The following is a 12,131-nucleotide window of genomic DNA, read 5'->3' on the forward strand; positions in this document are numbered from 1 at the left end:
AATGCCCTCCCTATTGGCCACAACTTTTGCCATCAAGAAGTTTCCCTTTACCTAAGTGTCATTCCAATAGCAGCATGGAAGGAGCAGCTAGTGACTGCCATGCCACCTAAAGCACTCAGTTGTTCAGAGGTGAAGGGTCTTTCACCAGGAACAAAAAAGGGGAGAAGATATGGCCTATAAAACACATTGTCACACGCGTGCATGTGTTCTTGTGAGTCACCCCTCTGCTGAAGAAAGGTTACAACCTGTGGCAGGGCTTTCTTCAGTGGCTTCCTCCCAGGGGACAATCCAGCAGTTAAATCTGCACAATACCACGTGCATAATAGCACTCATTCAGTTTTTCTGATGCAGCCATGCTAAAGCTGGGGTACATGGAGAGAGAAGCAGATACCAAAATACGTAGACTTCAAAAGTACTCTTACATGACATTGAAAAGTCATATTAAAATCCACTGTAATCCTCCTTGCCAGGATTTTTCTGCCAGACCATCACTCATGGTCTTTATTACTCATTCTTGTAAACCTGGAGAATTATGTTTCATTCCTTGCTAGATGTTAAATGTCATTTCTAAAATGCTGATGTATGTCAGGACCCACCCAGGACATCATCTCATGAGAAACTGCAGTGTAACATTTTAATATACCTTCAAAATATATCTGAATTGAGAACAAAGCTATTATGCTTCTATAAGCATAAGTGTATCCATGTTCCAGTGACACTGATTGTTCTTAGTTCTTTCCTGATACCAGAGGTCTTGGCCTGATTTTATGTCCTTTGTGCTTCACTCTGTTCCTCTGTTTTTTTCTCTGACTCAAGGAAACATCATATTAACTAGAGCAAGTCAAGTTCAGTGCAGAGACGTGAGTGAACCCAACAAAGGGAAGACCCTTTTAATAATATTTTAATATCCTAAAGCTTCACACCTTGTAAATTGTGTGATTGGAGGATTTATTCTTCCCATTTTTTCCAGTGTTTGGACTTGATAGCAAAAGCTCTCAAAAGAAAAAAGCTGCATTTTGAAAGGCAGCTATTGCTCCCTATGTGGTAGTGCACTCTCACAAGTATAAATTTATGTCAGTGCACCACACAAACTGCTAGGGATAGGGGGAGCACAGCTAGAAACACACCTTGGGAAAAATGCCATTATTCTGCTTTGAAGCACCATGCAGAGTCTTGTCTTGACAAGATTGCAGAGAAATGGCAGGTCCATTGGCTTTTTGTTTCTTTTTTTTTTTTTTAAGATCATACATGTATTTAGAGAAACACCATAGGAAATATAAGAAAAAGACCAATATTGAACTTTTAAAATAAGTGACGGGAGAGAGGCAAATGTGTAAGAATTGCAGCACCACTATGTCAAGGTGCATGAGAATATTTATTACTTTAAAACAGCTGAAAATAATAGCGAATATGCAAGTTGTGTACATGAAAAATATTGTGTCTATTTGGTAATAAAAACCAAAGAGCATTATAAACGTCCCGATAGCCTCAGAGCATTTGTGTCATGCATGTGTGTCTGTGTGGAAACATACAACATGTGTTTCACACATACTTTATTTACATGAATGCTAAAATGTCCAGTGCCTCCAGAAAAGGAAAAGGACTGATATGGCCCTGAGAGTGCTTGGGGTTATCCCAGTGTAACTCTGACCTCCAAGCTTAGGTGTAGCTTTCCCTACGTGGATGCTCCACAGGGTGCTGCTGGAACACTGGGAAGTCACCCCAGCAGGGTGAGGGCAGCTTACCAGCACCTAGAGGAACTCTTCTTGCCCCCTGAATTATGTTGTTTCAACATAGAAAGTAGCTTCTGGAGGTGAAATTAGCTGAATTCCACTTTTGTGTACACGGGCTGTGCTTCTTCGGCCAGGTAGCTGGCTGCTAGATAACTTGATGATTGGTGGAACTGGGGGCAACACCTCATCCCCAGAGGAGCTGACCTGATGTGTCACCTCACATCAAATTACGTGGCACACTTTCACATTGCTCAAGGCCAGGTTCAGCAGCACAGCTTTTGAGTACCAGGGACAAAGAGCAGTCCTGTAAGAAAGAGGATGAGTGATGCTCTACACAGTGGCTGTTCCCAGGGAGAGGCAGGCAGCCATGCCCAGATCAAGGGAAGGATCTCAAATCCTTTAAGAGGCTGTGCTCTGCCTCCACCGCTTCGCTGGGGAGGTAATAAACACCTTACAACAGAAATTAAGATTTCATGAGAAGATGGTTGATGAAGAAAAATGAGAAGGCCAAATGCACGTGGGGGAACAGCTTTAAAGCAGGAAATTGCCATCTCCAGCATAGACATGGATGCACCATCCGGATGTGCTACAGCATCAAATAGGGTGCGAAAATGTACTGAAAAAGCAATAGTCACTTTCTTGCTGTGTTTGTGAGCACTTCCAACATATCATTGTATCAAACTGTGCTGGGTGGCCCTTCTCTTGTGGAAAAAGTAGAAAGTAACTCCACATTTAAGTGGGATTTAGAATATGCCCACTGCTGGAATTACATGGCACCTGGAGAGCCAGAGGCTGTCTCTATAGAGTTGTTAAGCAGCTGTTAAGAAAAGAGAACTTGTTGCTGACATTAAGCAGAAGTTTGCAACTAGATTAGAGAATATATAAAAGTATTATATCTAAAAGTTAAAACAAAATTTTAAAAATACACTGATTTTCAGTTTTACTGTGAAGTCTGTTACAAAGACCTAGGAGAGCAAAAGATGTCCATGAAGATGGAAATCAGCTTGTGAGGCAAATGTCTAATGCCCAAACCCATTACAGAATGTAAAAAAAGGTGAGATGGCTGCGAGTGTGTCCTCAAAAACTCCAAAAGCAACATCTGAAATTTTCAAATAAGAAACAAGTATCTGCGATTGTTGCTCACAAGGATATGAATGTTGTGTTGATATAGCTGTGATACAACGTACAAGGATAAAAGTAGACAGTGTTTTTGAGGAGAGGCAATATTTTTTATTACATTAGAATCTGGAGGAGGGCATATGTGTCTGAAAGATTTCCTGTTTTATCCAAGTATGAAACTCAATCTAACAAAGGACTATCTTTCCTGACAAATCTTGATTAACTCTTATTAAATCATGAAGTTTACTTTCTTTTTGCCAGACTTGCTTATACTTAGGAAAAAGAAAATTAAAAAGTTGTTTGTGTGCAACATCAATACTCTCTCAACAGGCAGGGGGGAGGGAGGGCATCAAGGAGAGAGGATATTCTTCTGCTGTGACATCTTTTTCTCCTAACAAAACATCACAAATAATTTACTAGCAATGGATTTTTCTGGACTGAAACTGCTAGAAACAAACTAAAACAATAGGTTCAGAGTACAGCATGTTGTTCATGTGCTTGCCATATGCCTATGTTGCAAGCGCAGCCAGACCCACACAGTTATTCAATATTGAAAGAATATTATTCAACTTTTACTGAAATTCTCTGTGATTTCATCAGTAAAAATGGTTTCTGTAATCCAGAGGGGATCAGTGACACAGTTTAGTAATAGAGGCAACTCTGAAAATTAAGGTGATTATCAATGTATGGGCCACCCACTCTGTGCCATTCATTGGAATACAATCCATTGGAAGCCAAACAGAACAGGAAGAGAAACTGGCATCTACTGTGTATCAGCAGCAGAGATATTTTGTTACTTTATTTATTGATCAATTCATTGATTTATGGTATGGGTGGAGCTCTGGGAGAAGAAAGCTGCCTTTTAAAGCCTGGGTCTATAAAATCAGCATGTGTAGACGGTTAGACAATGTTCTGCAAGCATTTGTCTCAGACACCAAGAGCTTCTGCTGGTTTGGTTTTTCTTTTGGTAGGGAATTAATCCTTAAACATTCTTGTTTTCAAAACTATTCCTGCACTGAAGAAAAGGGCAGAGTGTGCTTTGCTTATCCATTCTGAGCAACTCACATTGGGTGCATGTGGTTAAGTGTGATATACATATAACATCCTCAGAAGCGTTTGGTCATTGCAGTCTGGAGAACTTCCTTACAAAACATTCTCAGGCTTTAATTAAAACTGCGGGCTGTGTGCTGTACTACATTATCTTGCAGGAAAATAGCCCCAGAAGATAAACTGAAATAAATAAATTTAAAATTCAGGTGCAGCAGGGGCCACATGACCCCCAGCTCATTCCCATTATGTGACTGAAGTCATATTCACTTCACAGTCCAAAATTATATAGAAGGAGGGAGAAAAATGGGATTGGTTTTGTTTTGCCCCCTGATGGGCACACATTTCAAGCCAGGTAGCAGCAAGGAGTTTTAGGACCCTTAGGAATAAGAGTGAGCTGCTAGAACGACTCCACAAGCCTGCAGACTTGTGGAGAAGCAATGGGATAGGCAGAATCAGACATATTGGAAAGGTTTAAAGATTTTCACTGCTTTTATAGCACCGAAAGCAAAACGAAATTACTTACCGGTTGCTGCTTTCTCAATTTCCCCTCTACAGAAACTCCTTCCACTTGGCTTTGGGAATTAGCCATTTGCCTCACAAGCTGATTTCCATCTTCATGGACATCTTTTGCTCTCCTTGGTCTTTGTTCTAGTACCTCAGCTGTGACACATTCCTAGTCTTTCAGTCTGCACCTATTTGGTTGTCTCACTGGAGGCTATGTCCAGAACCCACACCTTGCAGACCTTTCTCCAAGCTTCTTTTGCCACCAGGGCCACTTCTCCTGTAAATCTCACATCCCGTTCCCTAGATAGCTTATGTCTAGGTTTCTTTCTTCTCCACTTCCTAGCAAGCACATCTTTATTCATCAAAAGGTATTCTCTCCAGGTGACCCAGATATTCTGCCTCTGTAAAATACAGTAGAGAAGAAACAAACAAGGTAAAGAATGGCCCTTGATTAAAGTCACAAAGTATTCATCTTGCTAGCAAAACTGGTTTCATTAATTTTCATCTTAAAGAGGCTTTAGTTTTCACAGATATTGGTCCCATCTGAGGAAGAAAACAAATTAAAGAAGTCAAGAAACAAATTCACTGCATGACCTATCTAGGTATCAGAGATCAGTGAAAGAATCAGACACAGGCCAAGCTGCAGCAAACCCTGGAGGAGCCCACTGAGATGAGCTGCTTTATTTGTTTAAGCTGAGTTGGGTTCTCCACTCTAAAATATCAGGGAATCAATACTTATTTGTTTAAAACAGATATGCATTCAGATGAATTGAAAAAGCTGAAGTTACAAGTTATACTTGTCTCACAACTTTCACATAGGCTCAGAACTTCATTTACATTTTAGAAAGTCAGCTCTGGACTCTACAATTCAAGATTTGATTTAGATTTAGATTTAGATTTAGATTTAGATTTAGATTTAGATTTAAGAGTGCTTTAAAATGGTGCTGTGAAGTCTGTGTGTGACTGTCTGGCTGTGCTCTTGAGGGTGTCATGAAACTGGCTCCACAGCCTCTGTGGTTCCTGACCATGCCCAAAAAGCCTCCAGGCAACTTGCAGCTGCCAGTCTGCCAGAGAACACCACTGTCTGGCTGCCAATGCTTAAATTCAGTTCCTTTTACAGCCTTCTTTTTTTTCTCCCACTCCTGCATGCACACTCAAGTCCCTCTGTCACTGTGTGAGAGGGAGAATACCATTCCAATGATATCTGAAATATTTCCATCCTGTTTACTATAATCTTAAATCATCAGTGCTGCTCAGCACAGGCTGGAAAGTAGGGGGTGGAATGGATTAGAAAGAAGATGCAGGTGAAAACCTAAGCTGGAATAAAAAGGGGGGCATAAATACCCAGTTATACTTTCTCACTAAGCCTTATTGTTCAAAGCTGAGATAAAACCAAAGGCAGACAAACTATGAAATCTGAGTGACAGATTAAAGCAGCTGTACATGCTGTAAACATTAGACAAATATAACAATCTGTGTGTGTAACAAAAAGGGCAATATAAAACCTTTGATCAGCAAGAAGATATATAACACTCTTTTGTGTTCTTCAAAGGCAAAAAGATGTTTTATTTACCTAATGTCACTTATATAATTGTTTGCTCTACCAGAGCAAGATCCAGAAGTATTTCTTCTTGTGTGCAGCACAGTGAAAGATAAGAGCCCATAAAGCAGCCAGATGATCTGACTCCCAGCCATATGTTAGCCTGTGGGTAGGAACGGAACAACACAGGGGATTTAGACCAAACTCTGCAAGCAGAGCAGACATAAACCAGAACCAGGTGTGCCCCATGGGCTGATCTCCTGTAGTGTTGATCCTTCTTCAATACTGTGTTGACATCAGTGGGCTTTTGGTGCGAGCATGCCCAGTCAGGTGTTTCGGAAGTTATTAATGTGGATGGCATGCTGTTGAGAGGTGTACAGAAGGCAGGACTTTCTGCTGAATAGTCAGACCTAAGAGTGGAGCTGAAACATGCTGTGGTCTGTGTATGGCTGAGGCAGAACAGAGATCTCTGATGCCTTTATCTGGGTTTCACTGTGCTCTGTCTCAAGAAAAACTCCCTTCAAATCAGCATTTAATTTTTCTTTCATTTCTTCTAAAAAAAACCCATGCAAACAAAAAACCCTCAGTATATATCTTGGAGAGAGCAGCTGAATGAGTGTACGAAGCCTGCAATGCCATTAGACGAGAAAAAACCCAGGGGAATAAAACAGCAGCCTAATTTTCCAGGGTTTCATTTTGTGGTCATAGTGCCCCCCAGAGGTACCTGCCCAGAAAGCCGCATGGCTCCCTCTAGCTTGAGAGCTTTATTTAAACAGCAGTGTACATAACACCTACAGGTCTAATTTGTTCTCTCAGCCCTGAGTTGTTCTGCTTTTCACACAATTTGGAGTGCTCCTGGCAAGGCACCATTGCTGTTCCCCACGCACAAGCTGGGGTTGCGCTGCTGACTGTGTTTTGGTTACAGTATGTCTCAGGGGTGAGGCCAACTCTTGCTTTGCTGCTTCCCAGCAGACAGCTTCAGGTGCCAGGCAGTGCTTCCGTTTTCCAGTATGGCATAAGAAGTATGGTTCCTCATGTCAGCAGCACAAACCTGCTCGCTTCCCTGCAGAGCACATCCTTGCTGTGCCTGTTCCAGGAGTGAGGCCTTGCTACACCTCATTCCCAGGCACTGGCTCAGCCATTCTGCATAAGTGTTTAAAATCTGGTATTTTGCTCTTTGCTCTCATAGTTTCAATAATAGCACTTCAATATTCATTACGAATTATCAGTTGGTCTGATTAACTCAGTTGGGTCACTTCCCTGCAAGAGATTCGTGCTGTGTAAAAAACCTGTTAGAACTGAATGTAGACAGATTACAATACTATAGTTTTCCTTGAAACACAATATCTGCTTTCAGCAGAAGATGTCTTGCTTCCTGCAGGTTCATTCTTTCTCAATAGGGATTGAGCCAAAGCCCACTGAGGTCATTGGAAGCCTTTCTTCTGCTTACTTTCCATGCTGACAAATCAGTACTTTCTGAAGCACACTTGTAGAAGTTAGGCTACCCTGGACAGGAAGCAGCTATAATCCTTATATAGGCCACATCTATTTTCTTCCAGAAGCCATTTAGGCTGTCCAATCTGTAGGGAAAGAACTACATTTCCCAATACTCACAGTATTATCATATTCTAAGCCATTTAACAGCAGTAATACTAACCAGCCTCCCTATGTCTGCAATAAGTCTTCCAAAAAGATGGCTTCACATCTTAGTGTCTTTGATGCAGGACAAATGTTCTGGTCGTCATGGAGAGACACTTTGATCCAGAGGTCTTAATAATCACAGACTCCCTACTGAGCCCTGTACCTGCATCAGTCCTCAGCCTAGATCACTCCCCTTCTATTGATCCAGGTCAGGCACTGGGGCCAGACACGGCCTCCTCTCTCCTGCACCCAAAATAGGCTTTAATCTACGTCAAAATAGCTGCTTTTGACTTCTTCCTTTCCTTTGCCAAATATTTCTGCACAAATACATTTTTGTCATTTTTTCTTCCCACTATTTACTTCCACAGCAGATTTTAAGTGAATGTCTATTTGAAGACGGTGAAAAGAACTTTGATCTCAATATAATTTTCATTGACCTGTTCAGTGAAGATATTTCACCAGCACAGACTCACACTGTGCTCACAACATAGCAAAGCCTGGTGGCGGGAGGACTTCTCCTCCCAGGTCTCAGTTTCAACAAAGTCTCTTGCTGTATTGAAAAAGGCCTTTAGCATTTTGAACAGTAGCAACAATTGTTTTGCCACACAGATTTTTCAAAAAGTTCTGTGGGAATACCCTAAATATTTTTAATTTGTTCCTAGGGAGTAACAATCCTAGCTGCCTGGATAATTCAGGGCATTGCAAAATGCAACAGGTCATCCTCCAGTAGATTTTATACTCTTCCCTTGAGCTAGCAAAGCTATCAAGATGTGATTTCATTGTGTAAAGATGTGTTTGACCTTGCTCCCCACTCACTCCTGAACCATTCAACTCAGAACTTTGTGGAGCAGCAGAGGAAAGAGAAAGGAAGAGAAGAATGTAGTAACCCTCTTGGGCCAGCTTCCTTTTTTGTGTATTTCTTCACCAAACAAGTAGCCAGGAACACTAACCAGCCTTTTGTTTTTTCGTGTACCTTTCTTTTTGGCAGCAACAACAACAACAAAAACTCACAACCAGTCGACCCCTTAAAAAACACTCAAAGCCAAAACAAAGTGGAAAAAACCCAAACCAAAGCAAAAAAACCCCAAACCCACTAAAATCAAAACCCCAAAACATTGTGGAGAGGAGAGAACTGTTTTACAGGTGGTCTCCTTTTCGGTGTGTCTGCCTCAGTTTTTCATGACAAATGCCCAGATTCAGCTAGATTTGAAACATTGGAAAAGTTTAGATAGCTTTAGTTCAAAATATGCTTTATGTAACATTTCAGTCACTCTTGAGTCTAATAATTTCTGAAATGTTAAAATACACCAAAATCAATGTAGGGGACTTCAGTTAGAAGTGTATTTTCATATCTCTCTCAATTCTCTCAGTAAGCTGTACAGCAATTTCAATGTAGATCACACAGACTGTTCTAAAATGTGTAAGTGTGGATGCTCGTATCCAGCGATTTAGAAAGCTCTCATTGTCCTACAGTGGTCTCAGGAGATGCTAGGGGCTGTCAAGGGGCAGTTTATACCAGATGTCTGCCATGCTCCTGCTGCAGCCGCTGACAGTGACTGATGGTGTGTCTCACTTTGGAAAACTCTGAGTTGTAATGCTGAGCTCTGCCCTCACCTTCAGAAACCCATATGCACCAGGATATGTGCTACTGTGGCTCAAAGACCATGCAGAAGGTCTGCAAGTAGGCTCTTAATCAAGGAGGCTCTTTAAAAGGAAAGGGGGCAGGAGGAAAGACAACTGTCCCTTTACACATGTTATGATTAATTTGGGATTCTTGAAATGCCATAATGCCGGAAAGACCAAAGGACAGAGCAGAACAGTCAAGCGGCTCTTTGAAGACTCCCTGTCTTTATTCTGTGTTTTAGGAGGACTGGCATTTCTGAAGTGCATGCTGCAGTCACTGTCAAGGCCAATCCCATCAGCTGCTCCCTCAGCAAAGCACTCCCCACTCGTATAGCTCTTTCATGCAGCTACCACATACTGGGGTATCGTAAATAAATTTTTCAGGCAAGTTGCCATATCAAATTCTTTCTCTTGTGGGTGGTCCTTGAGAAAAGCAGAGCTCTGTCTGTATTACCAGTCTTGATAACAGACTGTTTACAACATTAGGATTCAATGGTTTAGATTTTTCCCCTTGCTGTAAATTACTTGTCTAGACAAACTTGAAGCTCCAATCTTCATGAAAGTAAGGCTTTGACTCAAGTGTTGATGTAATTCCCTGATTGAATACAACATATTTTTAAAAGCAATCCTGCACTGCATAGTTCCTCTTTTCCTTAATCTAGTAGTCTTGAACTAACTGGAGAGATTATTTTCCTGGAGTGATTTTCTGCTTTGCCTGAGCATGTGACTAATGTAATAACTAAAATCTGCGTGAGTCAAAGATTTGAAGTTTGCATCCCACAGCTGTAAATTGTTTTATCTTTACTCCAAAAAGAGGTATTTGGGGGAAATAAACTCAATGAGACCAACAGAAAAATAGTCAAAAGTAAAAAACAAAAAAACAAAAAACTCAACAAAACAACAACAAAACCAAACCAAGCCAAACCAAAAAAATAAATAAAACCCTCAAAACCCCCAAACCGAACCAAAACTGAAACAACAAAACCACAAACAAACAAAAAACACCAAAAACCAAAACACAAAAGTAAAACAAAAAACAAAACAAACAAACAAAACCCCTACAGCCCCAGAAGACCAAAAAACCAACGAAACAAAAAACCTAACAAATCAGCAAAACCCTCACTCAACTCTATATTGGCCTGCACACTATGCATTCAAAACCCCGAATGAACATTTGCACTTTTATACCTGAAAGGAGCCTCAAGGACAAAAAGGTCTGACTTTGTCCAATTTTTTATATTTTTTTGTGGTCCTTATTGAAGACCAACTTCAAGGTAACTCAGGCCACCAACACTATCACACATATGTGACTATGCACATGCATGCTCACAGGGAAAAGCTGGGGAATGTAACCAGTGTGAATGTGTGAAGGATATAAGTGCATAAGCCCAGCAGAGTTTGGCTCTATGTGGATAGCCATTATTTTTTTTCTCTTAATTTTGAGGCATTTAACTTTCTGAGCTGTGAATCTCCTTAGAAGTCAAAGGCTCCTTGGAGGATGAAGCCAAGGAGAGGTGAACAGTGTTTGTCTTGAGGGGATCCTCCTTCCTCCAGGTGCCTTGGGCAGGGGCTTCAGCTCTCCACACTTCTTTCCACTCCATAAACAGGGATAATACTGAATCCTTCCGTGACAAGCCACTGCTCCAGAGTGCAATTTTGTGGTTATTACCAATGTTTTATCACAAAAGAGGAAATTCCATGCTATGGGTTCTGTGGGAGAAGCAGGAGGCCTGACTTGCTGGTCTGCTCCTTCACCTTCTCCCTAGGTGGGGAATACTGGGAAGATTTGCCATTTTTCCCTTCTGTTTCCATTTCCCCATGAACCATGCCCAAGAGCAAGGGCAGATAATATAACTTAGAGCAAGAGCAGATACTGTAACTTTTGTGCTGTTTGTTCAGCACTCAGAGAGAACACGTGGTGTACAAAATGAAGAGGAAGGTATGATTGCTTCTCCTCCAAGCTTACACATTGGTGGCTGATCCACTCACTGACCTCTCTGAGACGTCAAAGGAAGAGAAAACTCTTTTTGCAGACTTAGGTAATTTATCGTTAGAGAGAGTATTTCTACTTTATCATTAGAAGATTGGAAGTCAGCAGGATCCGGCCTAATATTGTGCAAACAGAAAAACAAAATTATAGAATCCTAGAGTATGCTGAATTGGACAGGACTGATGAGGATTATCCAGTCCAACTCCTGGCCCTGCTCAGGACGCCCCACGAATCACACCATCTGCCTGAGCTGGAAGATCAAACCAGGATGCTCCACAGACTGACCATGCAGGAGCAGCAAGTAACAGCATCCTTATGTTCATCAAGAGAAACAAATCAACACTGAGCTAGTTGCTCGGCTCTCTACTCAACCGCCTGCAAGACTCACACAGAATGCACAACCATAAACTGGTGTGAGACAAGAAACATGGAATTTCATTTGTCACGGATGACAGGACTTGCAAACCTTGGAAACCAAGTCTCTTACTCACTAACCCATGCCTGTACCAATGGTACCTCTGTGTTACCAGGGTCCCTGTATGTCAGATAAACATTTGTATCCAGAGACAAAACATTGTCATTGTAGGAAGGGTGAAAGTGTATTCTTTAACAGTAGTTAGGTAAATGGTGTGAAAGTCAGAGGGAAAATAAAGGAATTTGTAGCTATACTGTTGGGATCATGATGAGCTGCAGGCATGGGAGTGGTCAGGTTTGTGCTGCTGTGACTGAATCCCTGAGTGACCGCCACTGACTCAGCCAGAGCAGGAGCAGTCCCCAGTCCTTGGGAGTTGTTTCACCCTGCAGGACCTACCAATACATGCAAATCAAACGTGCAGAGAGCTGCCTGGGGACAAGGCCTCTGGATGTGCTCAGAGTGGATGAACTGGGAAAGACACACGCACTGCATCCATGCAGTATCTGAGGATGCATT

This window comes from Zonotrichia leucophrys, chromosome Z (genome assembly GCF_028769735.1).
Source record: "Zonotrichia leucophrys gambelii isolate GWCS_2022_RI chromosome Z, RI_Zleu_2.0, whole genome shotgun sequence".
Taxonomy (NCBI): domain Eukaryota; kingdom Metazoa; phylum Chordata; class Aves; order Passeriformes; family Passerellidae; genus Zonotrichia; species Zonotrichia leucophrys.